The 20,721-nt window shown below is 38.0% G+C and overlaps 1 long non-coding RNA gene across 1 annotated transcript in view; it reads right to left on the reverse strand.

Moving 5' to 3' along the window:
* The window catches only part of LOC120534090, a 234,278-nt gene that overhangs the window by 154,749 nt on the left and 58,808 nt on the right, over positions 1-20,721 (reverse strand). Inside the window, exon 2 of the long non-coding RNA XR_005634681.1 lies at positions 5,892-6,214. This is a non-coding gene — a long non-coding RNA (uncharacterized LOC120534090). The remainder of the gene's footprint in view (positions 1-5,891; positions 6,215-20,721) is intronic.

Here is a 20,721-nt window from a genome sequence, read left to right on the forward strand (position 1 = left end):
CAGCAACAGCGAGGTTATTTAATGTAGCAGGATCTTTCATTCTCCTATACACAGACACAGCAGTCAGGCAGGGTCAGGGGGAAAGTAATATTGAGCCCAGCGCTTTTATAATGTCCCTTGTTCCTTGTATCACCCATCAACGGCAGGCGCTTATAGCATGTCCGCGATCTTTTTGGATTGGCTTTTACATTGAACTGCTACAGCGCTGGAAGACTGCGATTGCTGTGGGACGCTCTTTGGTGTGTTGTCCCGTTGGGTGGAATCCCACAAGAGTTTAGAAACTCACTCACACCAACCATGATTCTTTTCAAAGGTAAAGTGGAGGTTAATTTGCTTTATGTATTTTTACTTTATATTTTGTATTAATCATTTTTATATGAATAGTTTTGGGTTGTGGAATGAATCATCTGACTTTGCATTATTTCTTATGGGGAAATTCGCATTGATATACTGTACGAGTGCTTTGGACTGCAAGCACATTTCCAGAACGAATTATGCTCGCAAACCGAGGTTCCACTGTAATTAGCTGCGGCAGAGTCGGGAGCAACAAAAAATAGACTACGCTCATGCTTGCAACTTGCAGTTCTTGTTGCTGATTGATGCATATTTTTTTTTTGTTTTTTTTTTTTGCGGTTGGGATGTTGGATAATACGGAATGTTGGATAAGCGAAGGTAGGATAAGCAAGACTCTACTGCATGTATGAATAATTGCTTACTAAACACAGAGAAAGTTTTACATTTTGTACACTAGATTTCAGATTTTATAGAATTTTTATACAATTCACTCATCTTCTTCTGCCTTTTGTTGCAGTTGCCCCACAGAATTAGTGCATTTTTATGTGTTTATTTTTCTTGTTATTGTTATTTTTCTTGTAATTCATGTTTGGAATAAGTACATACATACATTTTCATACCAGTTTCTGTTTGTCACGCGCACCTAATCCAGTAATTCTCTGTCACTTAAAATGCAATTAGAAACAAGATAAAAAAATATCATGCTGCATTTGTTGATCCGTTTGGTATAAGGCAGGAGTTGGATTTAACCCGTGAACAAGTCACAAGCTGAAAATACTTTTTTTTTTTTTTTACCACTTGTGCTTATGACGCAGCAGCAGGAGCAACAGTTAAACTCAATCGCAAAGTACAATATAACAGTACTCACTGGTACTCTAAGTTAAAACTGAAAAAGCACTGCTCAGAAATCTAACAAATGGAGAACATGGAGCAGACAACAAATGGTTATGGTAATTGTACCCATAATGCCTGAACTGTAAACCTTCACACTGTAATGTTTCAAAGTTATGCTAAGGAATACTCACAAATCAAGGGTAGCATCGAGTTTTTCAGCACGTGTTGTTCTAAATGGATTCAAAACTGTGATCAGAATCTGAAAGAAGCTTTATTCATAATGGTGTGTAAAGATGAGCTGTCGCTCAAGCAATTAATTTCCTGCCTTTAACGCACAGGTGTGACGTATAATATGAATGACCAATCATGAACAACCATACATCACTGGAATGCTGTGAATCTCAGCTATCAATGATATTTTCACTATATATGGCTCGATGCATGTGGGATCTTCGATAAAAGCAGACTAATCCAGCTGTGACGTGCTGCTCACCTTAGCATATAGATGAGCAAATGACATATTTCAAAAATTAAAGAGAGCATGCTGACGGGACACTTTGTGCATCAATGAAAAAACTCCCTTTCCCAGTTTAATGCCTTGTAGTAATTAAAATACAAATCATATACAATGACAATTGCAATATTTTTACAAAAATATTTTTTACCAACTTAACATCTTTGATTTAATAAACTTCTAAAGAAATTAATGTATCAGAAATTTGTTCTCACCGTTTACAATATGTGGGTAATTAACCAATTTGATAAACGAAAGATCATTTGACTTAAAATTAAAAAATAAACAAAATACCACTGTCAGATAGACTCCACGACTCACTCATTTTCTTCCATTTTTGTAAGGACAAATTAGAGGTAATTACATGTTACTTCTTACTGGAAGCCACTATCTATATAATAAAACTAGCAAAATACCCGTGCTTCGCAGCGGCGAAGTACTGCCTTAAAAGTTTTATTAAGAAGAAAATTAAACCTTTTTAAACTGAGGGAAAATATACCAATAATTATTTGTTAAGGATCTCTTTGTATACCACATTGTGAGTTCAGCCCTCCGGTTGTAATATGACCAAGCTGTGCACTGAGCTTACTCTTCAGCATGCAACGTACAGTTGGCCATGTGAACAGTAATCTTGTTTCAAATCTCACAGCTTGAATTGCTGCTCTCATAATCGGTTTGAGTTTCATGGTTTGTTTCAATTATGACAGTATTTGTAGGACTTGTGTTGAAGTGACATTCGGCATCTGTCAAGTGTTGTAAGCATACAACCGGTTTCATCGATAACTTCACATCCAGCTTTTGAGAGTTTAAACATTCATAAACATCAAAGTGTCCACTACTGAAATCGTCACCTGGAAGTCTAAGATGATTAAGAGGCACTGGCAGTTGTCGAAAGGTGTAAAATATTTGGCCATTTCGGTACACTTGAAAGCGACAACCGAACAATTCAGCGGCAGCCATCAACTCACATGCAGAACCATAGGTGAAGGGCTTAAGCATTTCACTCTTATAGCGCTCCTGTGTAGTATAATTATCTCCTGTACCATCATCAGTCCACACCTTGAACCTGTCCCAGTCATTCAATACATAAGACACAATGTTCCTCCGGATATGAAGAGTGAGCCTGATATGGCCATGCAATATGTAACAAAGAGAATGGAAAAGGTAGGTGCCATCTCTGGGCATGGAAACCACTCAGTGACAGTTCTTTGATCAATGGTGATCACCTCGATAGACATGTTAATGGGGGTACGGTTGGAATGATAAAGGAGATGGGTACCTGAACAATAACTATAATCGTAATAAAACAGCGGAGAAGCCGTGGATTAAATAAAAAGGCTGTAGTTATCAGTAGGGATACGTGAATCCCGTGGCGAAGCAAGATGGGGGACCCAAAGCCACCTGACACGGTAACCAAGCTGCAGGCTATGGACGTATATATGTACTGTGGTCCCCGGCCGGGGCTGGAGCCCGGCCGGGACGCCCAGGAGGACCAGAGGAGGGCTTTTGCCTCCTCCAGACCGCGAGGGGGCGTCCGTCCTGGTTATGTGGGGGGCCTCGGGTGCAGGGCTTAGAAGCCCAATCCTGTAGGGGCCCGTGGCCACCGCCAGGCGGCGCCCTGGAGCCTGAGGAACCCTGGAGCCCAGCACTTCCGCCACACCAGGAAGTGCTGGGGGGAAGACTTATTGTGGCGACCGGAGAGCTGCCGGGAGGACAGCGCACTTCTGCACGCTGGGCGTGGCCAAGGAGTGGATGCCGGAAAAACCTGGTGCTCATCCGGGAGCACTATATAAGGGGCCGCCTCCCTTCAGTCTGGAGCGGAAGTCGGATGGAAGACAACGGAGCTAGCGGGAGGACTGGAGGCGGCCAGAAAAGAGAGAGAAAGAGGCATTGTAAGGCCTGAGGACTGAAAGAGGCATTGTAAGGCCTGGAATTGATAAAACGGTGCAAGAGGCACTGGGGAGTTGAGCGCGGGACAATCTGTAAATATTGTAAATAAAACGAGTGTGTGGTCAAAACAATGATGTCTGTCTGCCTGTGTCCGGGTTCAAGTTCACAGTACGTAAGTAGGATTCAGTTAGCACTGGCAACCCGCGTACCAAATTTCTTGAACATGGGCCCATAAGTAACAAAGACCGTTGAAAAGTTCAATATGGCGGCCGACATTGGCATCATACCACCGAAATAAGTATGTACATTGGTTCCGGTTAGCACAGGGAAGCCGCCTACCAAATTTCGTGAAGATGGGGCCATAAATAAGAAAGTTCAACATGGTTTACATTGACGACCGTTATGACCATTACGCGTAGAATTTCGAAATGAAACCTGCTTAACTGTTGTAAGTAAGCTGTAAGGAATGAATCTGCCAAATTTCAGCCTTCTACCTACATGGGAAGTTGGAGAATTAGTGACATTGGAAAGTTCAATATGGCGGCCGACAGTGGCGTCATACCATCGAAATAAGTAGCATACATCAGTTTCGGTTAGCGCCGCGCGCCTACCAAATTTCGTGAAGATGGGGCCGTAAATAAGAAAGTTCAACATGGCGGATGTTGTCGACTGTTATGTATAGAATTTCTAAATGAAACCTGCTTAACTGTTGTAAGTAAGCTGTAAGGAATGAGCCTGCTAAATTTCAGCCTTCTACCTACATGGGAAATTGGAGAATTAGTGATGAGTGAGTGAGTGAGTGATTGAGTGAGTCACTGAGGGCTTTGCCTTTTATTAGTATAGATAATAATGTATGTGTGTGTCACATTCCTCTAAGAAATCAGATTAGTCAGTATGGCTTTGGTCTGATTGGTCAGTTGCACTCTGGGTGCTAAATGAAATGCAATCTAGACAGGAAGCACCAAGCAAGTGTAAGAATGCTGAAAAAGAGTAGTAAGAATGCTGACAGGCACCATCAAACACAGGACATTTCGCAAATACATGATCAATGTTTCCACAGCGGACATCTGGGGGCCCTTCTAACATTAGTGGGAGTCAAAAAGCGGGTCAGCAACCCATCTAGAAATTACAAGTCTGAAAAGCAGGCTTTATGGGATGTGATTGAGAGAAGAAACAATGGACAAGACAGGTTGACACACATGAGGACACTGAAGAAAGGCATAGGAGAAACCTGAGTGTACATTTAAGGCAAGAGATACCAAATATTAAATACTATTAAATGTATTCTATTACCTCTCTTTGATATTTAATGTAAGTAGCTGTCTTCTAAAAAGTATTAGTTAATTTTGAATAAAGTCTTAAGAATGGTTTCCATAACATTTTAACATAAAAAATATGGATACTTTCCATAAACTTGATACATAATATACATGTATTTCCTAACTAACTTGGCAGATAGGGGGAGTATTTAAACAGTACAGAGTCTATATAGTGGTCTCATCATGGTGGCAGTCATAAAAACCCATCTACATGTATGCAGAGTAACATTAAAACATAATCACCAAAAAAAGGTTAGGACGGTCAGCTTAAAAAAATTCATACTGTACTGCCATGCATAAAACGATTTTCCAGAAATTGAATATTTAACAATATTTTAGCCAAACTGCAAGTATCTGGAAAATTGTAAGCATACAACTGGGTACTATACACGTGAATTGTGCCAAGTGAGTAATTTTAGATTTTTTTCATGGACATTTTGATATTGTTTGCTGTTGTTCAATGTGGGGCCCCATTCTCAGCCATCATTAAAAATTAAGTACAGTAAGTAACTGACAAAAACAGATTATCATTTTTGGGTGGAGTATTCCTTTAAATAGGAAATACCTCTTAAACGGAAGGTTAACCAGTTGTGGTTTTGTTGCTCTGGTATCAATGTATCACTAAACTCGTAATTAGTAATTTGAGTTTGTTGGGTAACTAGGAAGAAAAGCTTTTGTATCTTTGTCACTATACATTTTATTGAAACCCACAACACTTATTTCAACCAATTTACGACAAATCGGTGCTTTTAAAGCCTTTGTTATTTTATCCCTGGGACCTTCAAATAAAATAATATATATTCTGTACAACGTCAGTTCTTTTAGTGTTTAAAAGAAAGCAATGTATAAACAAGTTGCACTACTTAATTGCAAAAATTGTGGAGCAGAAATATAAACATTAAAAAATGTCATTACTGGCATTAGGCAGAGGTAACAAAGTTCAATGTCAGAATATTCATTCAATGAAAAAACATTCTGCACAAATAAAGAACATTTCTTTTACATATATGGCATTTTTCACAAAATATAAGTTTACTTACATTATGTACAAGTGATCCTACTGGATTTGTAAAACACCATTCCAGGCAATGAACCAAAGGATATTTTATCGTCAAGAAATATATTAGTTAAAACCTCCTCAGTTTTGTATACAGCAGCTTTCATCTTTGTGCCACAGGTAGTTGTCGTGGAAACCACCAAGTCCTGCGTAGCATACTTAAGAATCCCTGTCTTCTTTCCTCAGTATGCTTCTTCAGCCCCCCTGTTGTGATTCATTGTGGCCGTCAGCAGGCTGGCATTCAAGTGACTGAATTGGCCATGAAATTGGTTTGACTCTTCATCCTTTTTGAACATTCAAATGTACCTGAAAAACAAGAGATGAATGACATATTGAGAGACATGTTTACCTGATTAATGCAGGATCTAGTAACTCCTTGTTTTCTGTATTTTTCTGTTTTAATTTTATACAACTCAGACACTGATTAATCTCATTTCTTTACATGCTGCAGAAAGAAAATGGCCAGAGAATCAGCAGCACTGATTTTATAACTTACAATTATGTGCAAATGACAAATGAGAGAAAAGCAAACTCTTTTTATATAAATATTATTTAAATCAAATATGTAGGAGGTCTTCTGATTTTCATTCCAACTAAGCCTTTCATTAAATTCAATTCTGGCTTTTAAGTACTAATTTATTGCCTTTGTTAAGTTCACTGACTGTATGTCAGATTTCAAGATATATCATTGTACTAAGGTTTTACTGTAAAATAATATAACAATCTTAAAGAGCTTTTATCACTTTCAACTCAGGAAAGATAGCAACCCCTATTCTGACTGGATCCTGTGCAATGCAGAATTGAACAGTTGACAAACAACAGTCCACTGTAAGCCCCATATATGCAAACATACAGTACATATGGCAAATTTGGAATTTATAAGTAACAGAACTTGAATGTCTGGAATATGTCTGGAAAACTGGGAGTATCTTGAGAAAAACTCAGACAAAAATGGAGAGAATCATAGAAGCTACACACAGACAGAAGCTTGAGTGAGATGTTAATCCAAGATGATGGATCTCTGAAACAGTAGTACTGCTCCAACCCAATCTGACATTTTAACACTTACTCATCTTACAGACTATCAAATACTGTCTTTTTCTTTTATACTGTTTATTTCATTGGAATTCTTAATTTAATGTCATATAAGAACTCATACAAGAACTCAACAAATTGTATAATGAAAGGTAACCATTCATGTATATCTTTTTTCTTGAATTTCTTACATATGTTAAGATGTGGCCACTTCTAATGAAAAGTCGTAGCTGCAAATACAGTAAGTAATAACATAAAATAATAAAATTCCTAACTTTAATTGTATTTTGCATCTCCTATCCTAAACTGTATGGCCTGCACACATACTACAATTATTTACAGACGATTCTATTGTATAAATGTAAAGTGTGTTTGTCTGGTATGTAAATCCACAACATTAAACATGTCTGACAAATTCTGCACTCCAAATTTCTACTAGAGAGAGCCACAAGCTATGTTTTGCTAGAAAAAATGTTTTGCTCCTGTGGAACTAGTGATCAGTCGTACCTGAGCTTTAGTCAGAAAGTCCCTCCAGGAGGCATTTTTAGAACGTGTGACAGGTAATGGAAGGGTCCTTGCTACAGAGGGTTTACTAAGTAAGTATTTGTCTTGTGACCAACATTTTTCCCCTGGGGAATTTATTTAGTGACCACACCTGGATTTTATTCCACCCCAAGCCACACCTTCTTGTGTTTTTATAATATTAATGGAAAGCCAGGTTAACTGACTTGCTTTAGCTAAACAAAGTGTACCAGACTGAGGGTTTGAATCTAAATGTTAATGTTTTTCTGTTCAATCCATTAATTGTTAAACATTTTTGAAACAATTCACTATGCATTCTATTGCTTCGACTTAATCAAAACCTATCAGTCGTATCATACACAGAAATAACCAAGAAACCTAAGAAAAAATGTGTAATCCTGAGCCACCTTAAATTCCTTCGCACCTCTCCATTAGCATATTTTGTTTTGTAAATGTGTTGATCAGCGCAAGCAGTCTGCTATCCCATATCCTCCACCACCATAGCTCAACTTGGGCAAAAATATCTCCCAGGTCAAGTCTTGTTTATCTGGTTGTGAGGTGCCTGGAGCTGTATAGGGTAAACAATATATCATTATTTGGAGCACATGCATTTCATGTGTGTTCCGTGTCTACAACGATCTATGTAAATACAGGGTGACAGGAAATGAGATAAATGCAAGAAATGTTGAACACTTACCAAAAACAAACTTTTTTCATGTTATTGTACTAACAACAAACTTTTGACATAAAGTGTATAATGTGTGAAGATTGAAGTTCAAATATCAAATAAACACTTTCACAAAAGTTACACGTATAACAAAACAAATGCACTTTTATTCAAGACTATAACCGAAGAAAAAGAAATTGGGATAGGCTACAACACTGACACGACCACTTGGGTCCTGCAGCGGTATGAACTGCTGACTCATAATCAAGATGTCGTGGGTTCGATTCCAGCCGCTTCTCAGTAGTACTGTTTTGAGTAGTGAGCTGCTCTTATTATTACTACTACATAATAAAACATACATTTGATTTGAGTCTGTAACAGAAGATGTAAATGTATTGTACTTGTAAAGGTTAGTGTTTTTTTTTTTATTTAGTTTTATTCTCACAGTCACATTCACACTTCCCCCTATCTGACACTACTGTTTTCAAATAAAGACGTGCTATAACAGAGATGAACCCAGATGAGGATCAGGGTTCTACATCAAGCACTCCCCGCAAGAAACGTCCACTCACACATAAGAACAAGGTGTAAAGGTGAAACAGGGCACCGTTTGGATGCAGTAAGAGGTCAGGTGTCATCCTGCCAGTGAATCTGCCCCACACGCATCTCCTTCAACAAAGCAGCAGGGCATACGGAGCTCGCCAAGGTATCGTGCCAAGTTCTATTTGTGATTTTGTTTTGTGATGGTCTTTATATAAATAACATTTATATGTTACTTATATAAAAGCCAGATCAAATGTTATTTACCTTGATTTATCTTCCTACAGTGTAAAGTCACAAGTAGACTGCAGAGCTTCCCGTGTTTGATCGACATAGCCATGTTGAGGTGGCGGGATGCAAATGGATTAAAACATTTACCTCGCATGCTAGTCTGAGGTGAGTGCGGCAAAGACAGCAGGAAAGAAAGGCACTGAGGCTCAGGGAACCCAATTTTAAGTCTCATCCTTAATTATAAAACTTTGGATTTAATATTTATTTATTGAATTGACTAATTATACTCCCACAAGGGTGCTGTATTTTATTGCTTTATTTATTTGAAGAAAACCTCCACTGCACTCTATTTATTATTGTGTCCATCTTGGTCTACGACTATCAATGTCTCCTATTCAAGGATGTTATGCCAGCTGTGGATATCCTGGGCATCATAATATCCTAAAGACTTTTATCGTATTTTTCACCCTTCAGTGTAAAACAACATGTTTGTGATTGTAGTTTATCCAAAAACCACTTTCTAAAACTATGGTGGCATTTTCGCAGCTCATGCAGTCAAAAGTACCATCAAACCAAAGTGATATATTTTGCCATCTGCCATCAAAATAAAAAAAAGAAGGGAAAGATTATGTTTTGTGAGTCTAAATTGATATTTTATTACGCAGAATATGTTGATTTGTTTGATTAATTTAGAAATTTTAAAACAGCAATACAGGGTGAGTGGTCTATGTAATAATTGGCAGACCCCAATACCTTCATCATTAACTTGAAAACAATGCCCAATAACAAAAGTGCTCCTCCAGTTGATGTTTATTTCTGTGAATATAGTTTCATTTTTTCTTTTTTTACATCAGCCAAACAAACCTTAGAATTAAATTCTGTGTCACAGTATGTACATCCATGTATCCAGGCACATATGCATTGATTATGCTGCAAAGTACACATTTATAATTAATAAAATATTGAACTTTTTCAGTTAAAAATAAAAATCATGATTTATAATGCTACACTGCAACTGTAGAAAGGACCTGGACCATTAAAGGTTGTTAACTGATGGAATTTATAGCGAGGATACATTGTTGAAATACAATCTTTAGAAATTTTCAAGGGCAGCGTACAATTCATAGCAGTAAAATATGTTGTTAGAGGACATATTTTCCATCAACTTGTCTGTCTGCAACATATACAATTTAAAGAATATAGGAACCAACCTTGCAAAATCACTACTTAATTGTAAATTTAACATAACAGCTGAAGGTCACCTATATAAGTCTGCTTTCTGTAACTACAGGTCATAATTCACAAGAAAAATTTGTAAATTAACACTTTAATAGGTTTGAAATCCAAAAGCTTCTTAGAAGTAGAAATGTGTATAATCTTTTCTTTAAAATAAGCACTTCACCTTAATCATATGTACATGCAAAGGGTCTAAATACCAGAATACCAATCTTCAAAACAGTGACGAAAATTTGAAGTCAAAAGACCAAGCTAAAGTCCTAGCACTAACTATTTAGACTTAGCCTTACCATTTTCTAAAATCACAGGTCCTTTATATTGAAGAACCAAAGCTTAGACACCCCACCACCCCCGAGTATGTGCCAACAACTTTTATAAAGGTGGTGTGATGACATCACATGACGTACTCATGTGAGTGGCAAAGGATATACAGTAATTTCTATGAACATTATGGCTATCTCCAGATAAATTATGTGGAAAAAGATACTACTGCAAATAAAAGAACCCACAAAACAATTATATGTTGATGTTACCAATATAATGGCAACATAAATAAAAATTGAACTAACAACAACATTACAAAAAATGCATTGTAAGTAAATAACACTATTCTCCAACACACAACTATTCTTTGGGAATATTCACCAACCAGACACAGATCACAGGTGCATTTGCCCACACAAATATGTAAGCACTCAAAACACCTTAAAAGCAAGTGGTCTATTTCTGTTGTTTAAACAACTGGCTATAACCAAAGGACTACTAAAGTCAGTGTCAAACTTGTTGCCTGCAGTTGCTGATCTTGTCTCCAGAGCATATTACATTACACAACTGGATATCATGGTGCGTGAGGGTATGTCAAATTAAATGACTTTGTTAAAACTTTCCAAAAAAGTTTCACATTTCCAAAGTATTGCAAATATGTCCTTTTTTCAAATAACGTGCTGATTTGACAAAGTCAGAGCCCATTTGAAGAGTTTAAACATACAGTGAATTCACCCACAATCCCTGCCTTTTACAAAACGAAGCTCAAATCAGCCCCCACACATGAGAAAGAGAGCTATGCCAACAGACAGAGTAAAGCTTGTTGGAGTTGGGAAAGAAGAAAAAGGGGGAAGAAAATAATTTTCCCCAATTTAAACGCTTATTCTAAAACGTTACTGTTTATACCCTGCAGATCCTGTCAGGTTCCTTTTTTCAATACTATTATGGTACATAAAACACTCAGCATCAGACAGACAAGCCTCTCTTCTGTTTGCATGATCCAAAACATTTGCATACCTTAATTATCTTCCCTGCATTATTTGCATTATACTTCCAAATAGACACTCAATGGTTGACAGCTCTCATGCACACAGAGCCTACCCCTAAGAATGAAGACAAAATCAAACCTGTCTAATTTTGTTGGGGCAAGTCACAGACTTTATTGGACTGAGTCACTGAGTAAGTCAGACTACAAAACTGGAGGTTCTAAGAGCATGTCACAAGTCAAGTCAAGTCAGGGAGCATGCACTGGTACAGTGCGTTGCCGCACCTACTGCATGATGAAACAACTCGGGATCCCGGTTGGCAACCCCCCAGGCAGACACTCGGTCCGGCCCCACCCTCCGGAAATGACCCTCTATCTATCGGCGACCCCTTGGCCTGGTCCAACCACTCGTGTCCCCAACAATGAGGATCTTACGAGCTGGATCACCCTTGGGAAAACGCGCCACATGGCTGTAGTGCCGTAACTGACACTCCCTCACAATGCAGGTAATGTGCCTCATTTGGGACTACATAAGCAACCGCTCATTCGACACAAAGTCAAACCAACGGTACCCAAGGATTTTCCGGAGAGACACAGTACCAAAGGAGTCCAGTCTTCATCTCAGGTGACTGGATAGTTAGTGTCCATGTCTTGCAACCATATAGCAAGACACGAAGCACCAGGACTCTAAAGACTTGGACCTTCATCCTGTTGCATAGATATCGGGAGCAGGACACTGAGCACAGAGTTCATTAACACAACCATGACACCCTATGCTCTCCCAATCCGTCTACTGACTTCATAAGAAGAGTCACCAGAGACATGAATGTCACTGCCAAGGTAAGTAAACCTCTCAACAAGGTCGACACTCTCTCCGCAAACAGACACACTGCTAATGGCTGTGCCCAAGAGGTCATTAAAGGCCTGGATATTGGTTTTTATCCAGGACACCAGCAAGCCCAGACACTCAGACTCCTCGCTCAGTCTCTCGAGCGCCCCGATCAGAGCCTCCATTGACGAAGATCACAGCATCGTCAGCAAAGTCAAGATCTGTGAATTTTTCTTCACCAACAGATGCCCCACAGCTGCTGGACCCCCACAACCTTGCCCAACACCCCATAAAAACACTGAACAGAGTAGGAGCAAGAACACACCCCTCATGAACCCCAGAATTAACTGGGAAAAATACAAAGTTTCTGCCTCCACTCCACAGCACTCACAGTACCAGTGTATAGGCCAGGCATGATATCCAGCAACCTCGAGAGGATCCCGCAAACCCTCAGGATGTCCCACAGGACAGCTCGATCAACTAAGTCGAACACTTTACGAAAATTGACAAAGGCTGCAAAGAAACTCTGCCAATATTCACATTTGCGCTCCATGAAAACCCTCAATGCAGTGCCAGGATGTGGTCGATGGTAGACTTTTTAGGCATAAAACCATAAAACCAGACTGTTCTGGTCACTGGTAGGTCATGTCACAACTGCCCCCAAATTGCTAAAGTAATGTAAATGAAGTCTATCACATGAAAAACTCTGGAAAAGTTATATAATGTGACATGACCCCAACAGAGCAGGACACTGAGCACAGAGTTCATTAACACAACCATAAGCCCTCTCATAATTTGGGAGTTCAGCTCTCACACAACAATATCATATATCTAGTTCTATAATGAAGAAAACAGGTCGAGAAAATGAAAGGACAAATCTGAGTTACATGTTATTTTTTAACCATATTACAAAACATAACTAGACAAAAGTATTACATCACATTAATAATATTCCTAATAAAGGCAACCAAAAGTCACTTAAAAGTTATCTTTTATAAGCAGTTATGAGTTTTACACAGTAAGTGGAAAATACAAAGTATTTTTGGTTTCTGTAACACTTTAATAAAACTGATATTTAATGTTTACCCAGAATGATGCTATAAAAGATCCATCCATCCATTATCCAACCTGCTATATCCTAACTACAGGGTCACGGGGGTCTGCTGGAGCCAATCCCAGCCAACACAGGGCATAAGGCAGGAAACAAATCCCAGGCAGGGCGCCAGCCCACCGCAGGGTATAAAAGATGTGTTATGGAATTAAAACTATTAAATTAATTAAAACAATTGGCAGAAGTTGAAATAATATTGAGCTTATAATAAAATATAAATTATGGAACTGAGTAGTACCATTCAAAGACTGACATTCGTGTTAAGGCACTAGAGACTTTAAAACTGAGAAAATGCCTTGCAAAGCAAATTGAAAAAATGGCAAAAACAGCATTAAGTAGAGTTACTCATGGGAAATGAAATCAATTTAATATTGTTCTGCGCTGTTTTGAAACAGTGATAGAGAGAAACTGCTGGATTATAAAATGAGAAAACACTGTGCTGCACTGTTTTAAAACAAACAGTAGCTGAAACTAAAAATGGACCAAGAAGTAGAAAGAAGCAAAACAATGGTCAAATGCATCAAGTGTGTCAAAAATGATCAGACACCCACAAAAAAACTGAAACCAAAATTCTTAGATAAGTAAAAAAAAACAAAAACATCAAAGGTCAAAATAAACACAAGGCAAGGTTTTAGGATTTATCACAATACTAGGATACAGAGCTTCCTCCTCTTTTGTTTTTATTGAATGTTGGCAGACCAAATAAAAGGATACATTACTGCCACCCAATGAACTAAAGTGTGAAGAGTATTCAGGAAAGGGACCCCTCCCGTAACAACTTCAACCAACACACACCCCCCCCCACCAAAAATTACTTATTATAAAAACATAAATAAATAAGTATACATTAATACAAATTTAAATTGTATCTTATAACTCAATATACTTCAAGAATTTAATTATTAGATTATGCTTCTTTTGGGCTCCCTGTCCATACTGTACCAAAGTATGCAAAGCAACATAACTATTTTAGAGTCTGCTGTCTCTCCTTCTCATATGCTCTACACTTCAACAACATGCAAGTAATGATCTGAAGTTAACTCTAATAACTTTTTCCTTAAGTTTGCTTTTCCGAAATAATGTAGAATTTAAACCAAGTCTCGTTTTAATAATTAATAATTCATTGTCATATGAAAAAGTTTGGGAACCCTTCTCAGCCTGCATAATAATTTACTTTCAACAGAAAAGATAACAGTGGCATGTCTTTCATTTCCTAGGAACATCTGAGTACTGGTATGTTTTCTGAACAAAGATTTTTAGTGAAGCAGTATTTAGTTGTACAAAATTAAATCAAATGTGAAAAACTGTGCAGAAATTTGGGTACCCTTGCAATTGTGCCGATTTGAATGCATGTAACTGCTCAATACTGATTACTTGCAACACCAAATTGGTTGTATTAGCTCATTAAGCCTTAAACTTCATAGACAGGTGTGTCCAATCATGAGAAAAGGTATTTAAGGTGGTCAATTGCAAGTTGTGCTTCCCTTTGACTCTCCTCTGGAGAGTGACAGCATGGGATCCTCAAAGCAACTCTCAAAATATCTGAAAACAAAGATTGTTCTGTATCATGGTTTAGGGGAAGGCTACAAAAAGCTATTTCAGAGGTTTAAACTGTCAGTTTCAACTGTAAGGAATGTAATCAGGAAATGGAAGGCCACAGGCACAGCTCGTTGCTGTTAAACCCAGGTCTAGCAGGCCAAGAAAAATACAGGAGCAGCATATGCGAAGGATTGTGAGAATGGTTACAGACAACCCACAGATCACCTCCAAAGACCTATCAGAACATCTTGCTGCAGATGGTGTATCTGTACATCGTTCTACAATTCAGCGCAATTTGCACAAAAAACATCTGTATGGCAGGGTGATGAGAAAGAAGCCCTTGCTGCACTAACGCCACAAACAGAGTCGCTTGTTGTATGCAAATGCTCATTTAGAAAAGCAAGATTCATTTTGGAACAAAGTGCTTTGGACAAAAACTGAGTTATTTGGTCATAACAAAAAGCACTTGCATGGCAGAAGAAGAACACCACATTCCAAGAAAAACACCTGCTACCTACTGTCAAATTTGGTGGAGGTTCCATCATGCTGTGTGGCTAGTTAAGGGACTGGGGCCCTTGATAAAGTCAAGGATCAGATAAATTCAACCCAATATCAACAAATTCTTCAGGATAATGTTCAAGCATCAGTCACAAAGTTAAAGTTATGCAAGGGTTGGATATTCCAACAAGTCAATGACCCAAAACACAGTTTGAAATCTACAAAGGCGTTCATGCAGGAGGACAAGTACAATATTCTGGAATGGCCGTCACAGTCCCCTGACTTGAATATCATCAAAAATCTGTGGGATGATTTGAGGCAGGCTGTCCATGCTTGGCAGCCATCAAATTTAACTGAACTGGAGAGATTTTGTATGAAACAATGGTCAAAAATAAATCCATCCAGAATCCAGACACTCATCAAATGCTATAGGAGGCGCCAAGAGGCTGTTATATTTGCAAAAGGAGGCTCAACTAAGAATTGATGTAATATCTCTGTTGGAGTTCCCAAATTTATGCACCTAATTTTGTTATGGTGCATATTGCATATTTTCTGTTAATCCAATAAACTTAATGTCACTGCTGAAATACTACTGTTTCCATAAGGCATGTCATATATTAAAAGGAAGTTGCTACTTTGAAAGCTCAGCCAATGATAAACAAAAATCCAAAGAATTAAGAGGGGTTCCCAAACTTATTCATATGGCTGTATAACGTCTTCCCTTCCAAAGTGATTTTACATTTCTCAGGATCCCATATAAATTGCTGCCTTTCAATTGTGCATCCCACAATACCTGCAGAGTGAATAAACATGATCCTTAATTAATAACATGTTTCCTCTTTACTCAATGAAATACCTCTATCAACAGTACTGTCTTTAAAGATTGTTTCATCACCTTATTGGAGGTATCATTTTTTTCTTTTCACCCCAACATGTGCCAGGACCCACAACAATTAAATAGACACACCAAAACACTTCAGTCATAATAACACCTATCTAATATAATATCTGGAGTTATGGAAAATAATGGAAAATCAACTTAAATCTATATAATACAGAGAAGGAATAAGAACATACAACAACATTACAGCTAGGTTATAAATATCGTATCCATTACAACAGCAAAATTGTCAACTTTTCCTAATTTACAACTGAAAATTTGGGGCACACAGTACTGCATCTGCATGACAGCATAGTTGATCTTTAGATCTATCTGTAAAAACAGAAACCAAACCATAATATTGGTGATGCATGTATTTATTTATAATATCTCCTTTAGATACATACAAGCCACATTCTGAAAACCTCTCCTGAATAGTCAAACCTAACCTAGCATAAAGGAAATAACTAGGGAGGAATAACAGAAAAACCCACAGAGGAGCATAGGTCCTATTAGATAAAGCTATGTTCTCTGTCTGCTTACTTCCCAACCAACCAAAACTGCAAATCTTGTACATTTCACATTCCCAACAATCTTTAAATACCTTCTTAGTTGGTATTAGCCTCATGACCACTAAGATTTACCCAGTTAAGTCATAGCCGTCAAATTTCTTCAAAATACAATGGCACTTGACACCATTTTCACCTGAAAAGTAGAAACCTACCAGAACCACAATAATGACACAAAGCCTAGTTATTAACATCCAGAGATTTTAAAAGAAAGAGAGCAGCAGTTTCATATGGGACACATTAGTCCATGACAGATCTAATCGATATACTGTATAATACAAAGAAATCATAGGCACTCATCAATACACCAAAGAGCAATAACAACTGCCTTCAATTTCCAAAGTATTTTATTGCTAAAGTATGTTGTTTGCATGTACACTTCACATCCATACACATTCCAGCAAAGTTAATCACTGAGACATGTTCGAATGTGTCTGTCCTTACAGTCTAAGGTCATCTGTCAGCCTACCACTGCATTTCATACAAATAAACTGTGTCTTTGCCACTAAACACTATCTTTTTCTGCTTTGCCTTTTCACTCTATGCACTTTAACCCAACATTTCTGCCTTTTCCAAATCTGAAAAAGCATGTTTCTACCCACAACATAAAACTGAAATTACTGCTCTGTTTCATTCCTTCCATTTTCACATTATATCCCACAATTCCTTTACTAGGATTTCCTAGGCTATAAAGACCTAACAACACTGCCATGACTTGTTGGTGGAACATGAAGATGTCATATGTCACATGATTAACAAATAGCTTTCAAAATAAAACTAGGCAGCCCAAGAGAGGAAAAATGGCAGTGCCCACTGTAAAACAAATTTGAACAATGATATGGAAATAAACAATATTACTAGAATAAGCCTAAATAAATGTGTTTATCCATACCAAATATATTGAAATAAGAACTGACATGACAGAGATGGAGTTACCAAAGAGTATTAGCACTTCAGCCCTATCTTGCAAGTGCTTTTATTATTTTACTCACAGCAGGAAAATACTGTATGTGGTACCAAAATGCCTAAGAATCTTTCCCACTGCATTGGCTACAGGCAACATCTCCAAAACCAAAAAACATGCCCAGAGCCATTATTCTCCTAATAGCTGTCTACTTGTTCTTAATATGAGACGATTCCTCTTGCATCACCTTGCACTCCTCCATTTGCATTGTTTTCTCCTTAAGTTCAGTTCCCTATATGCAGTCGTTATTTTGGCAATACAGACTCGTTCGATTTGTTTTTGCATTTTCATTATTTAAATCCACTGTGGGCTTGCCTGACCCATAGTAAAAAATCTTCCAGAGTTGTACAGAAGACTAGGTAGAATATTCACTGTCACTCCAGACAGCCGGCCCACACTCTGTCTAAATCTCAGCACTCACCTTGCCAGACAGGACAATATAAAAATACACTTCCATAAGCTCTGTAAAGGTTAAAGGTCTAAATAAACAGAAAGCATATGCCATTCAAACCTGCAAAATATAAAACAATATGTTTACTTTTTTTCAAAATTAAATCTCTAAGCTTACTTCAAAAACCAAAAAATAAATGCATCCAATAATCACCTTACCAAAACAACTCATAGAAAGCTATCTTCTGCATCCTAAACCAAGCTATTACCTCTCTAGTTGAGAGACACCTATTAAGCCTCTGGGTAGATTACATTTTGGGTAAGGAGTCCTTCTAGGAAAGATAACTCCTAGGGGCAAATAGGTGTGCTGCATCCACTTTATTTAAATGGTTTAGCACTCCAGATCTGCCTCTAAACATCTATCCCTTATATATAAACTGTGTACCTAGCACTGAAAATGTTGGGAATGCCTTTCACAAGGTAAAGGTACACTCCCCTCTAAGGCAAAAACTGTTAGCTACACTACCCTTTGGACCCTGTGGTTTAAAGATAATTCTTAGCACCCTAGGATTATGTCTTTTCATTCTCTCTTTAAACTGATTTTTGTAATGATCTGACATAAACCAAGCACCCCTTTGATTTCTTTATACATGGTGAAGTAAATAATATACATGAAGAATCATGATTTTCTTGCTGCTTTTGTGTATTTAAGGTATGGAAGAGTTACACGGCATTAAAAGGCAAAAGGAAGGCAAAGACCACACCTATATATGCTGACAGTCCTTTGTAAGGTCCATTAAGCATGTTAGCCCCTCAGTTTTTTTCTGTCTTCGCAAAAGAGACACTAAGCCATTTTAAAGAAATCATGTGAGAGCTGAGCAATTTGCACAAAGCAGTAATGGGTGCAGAGCTTTGATGATAAGTGCTTTTACTTAATAAAGGTAAAATAGAACAACTGTGGTGGGCTGGCGCCCTGCCCAGGGTTTATTCCTGCTTTGTGCCCTGTGTTGGCTGGGATTGGCTCCAGCAGACCCCCGTGACCCTGTAGGTAGGATATAGCGGGCTGGATACTGGATGGAAAATAGAACAATAAAAATGCTACACAAAATGTATTAATTTGATAATAACCACTTTAAAATTAATACATTGTTATCTATAGAATTACTTTTAATGTAAATAATCAACATTTTTTGTAGTTAATAAATATCTATCCATCCATTTTCATTATTTGTGGAGAGCTGGAGCTTTTGCCAGTGGCCGCATGGTGTGAAGCAATAGTGGATGATGTGCCAGTGTGTTGCGGGGCCCAAAAACACACACAGAGCCTATTTAAGTTGAAAATTAATCTGACTGGCACATCCTCAGAATGGGGAGGATAACTGGAGTATTTGAGGAAAAACCCACACAGACATGGGGAACATCTGCAAAATCTACACAGACAGTGAACAAAATAGGATTTGAAATGATTCTCCCTGTAGTTGTAAGGCAACAACACCGCACACTGCGCCATAATGTTTCCCTTTCAAAAAAAAAAAAGAAATGATTTTATTCTTGGTATTGCCTCTTTTGTTTGGGTTTCATTTTGTCATGCAACTCAGTTCAGCAATACAGGTTTTACTAGTCCCAAAAAGGTCACCAGTGTCACATAAACCTTTGCTCCTCTGTCTTACACAAAGAACAAAGTCAAACATTTAATCCTACAATTTTATATCTATTCAATCCTATTTGTATAAATCTTTTAATAATTTAAATATAAAAAAGATGTTTGTAACATAAAAGCTTTATTGTTAGTAAACAGACTTGCAAGACAAACAAAGGGAAAAAGGTGAGAAATATATGTTAACTAGGGTGCTCCGCACCCTGCTCGCCCATTCTGGGGCTTGGTTTAATGGATATACAATCTAAAGAGATTGTTATTTTCATGGGAATTGTTACATATGCATTATCTTCATGGTAATTGTTACATATGCATTTTTTTCACTTTTACTTTAAAATTTTTGTAAAAACAATACTTGTTTGCTATTTCCAGCACTGGGCATGGTTAAATCTCTTTCTCGCAGGATGTATAACGCTGCTCGCATTGTGAAGGGGGGGAGGTTGAACGCATGCTAAGGAGAAGCGGTTGGATCATCTGCTGGCTTGTTGCTGCTGCTGCCGCCGAGCTGTGTGTTCTGCTTTTCGTGATGCATGTTGATCATTTAAAAGCCTGTACAGCAGCTGTCTTTTTGCCATTTTGCATCAGCTGCTCGCATTGTAAAGGGGGGAGTTGGGTGCTTCATGCATGCTAAGGAGAGGCGGGCGGATCATCTGCTGGTTTGCTGCTGCTGGCGAACTGCGTGCTCTGTTTGTAACTTTTCGTTGTTTTAAGAGCTGGGAGCACATGAAGTGTGTCTGACAAAAAACATTCCAACAACTAATAGGTTAGATGTCCGTGTACTTGTTTTAATTGTTGTCTCACTGCCTTGTCTCGTGTGACGTTAAAGTGTCTCTCGTGGGACGTCAAATTGTTTTCCGAGAAGATCACATCTCGTCTCCCGCCCAAGATTTTTTTTT

This window comes from Polypterus senegalus, chromosome 8, assembly GCF_016835505.1.
Source record: "Polypterus senegalus isolate Bchr_013 chromosome 8, ASM1683550v1, whole genome shotgun sequence".
NCBI lineage: Eukaryota > Metazoa > Chordata > Cladistia > Polypteriformes > Polypteridae > Polypterus > Polypterus senegalus.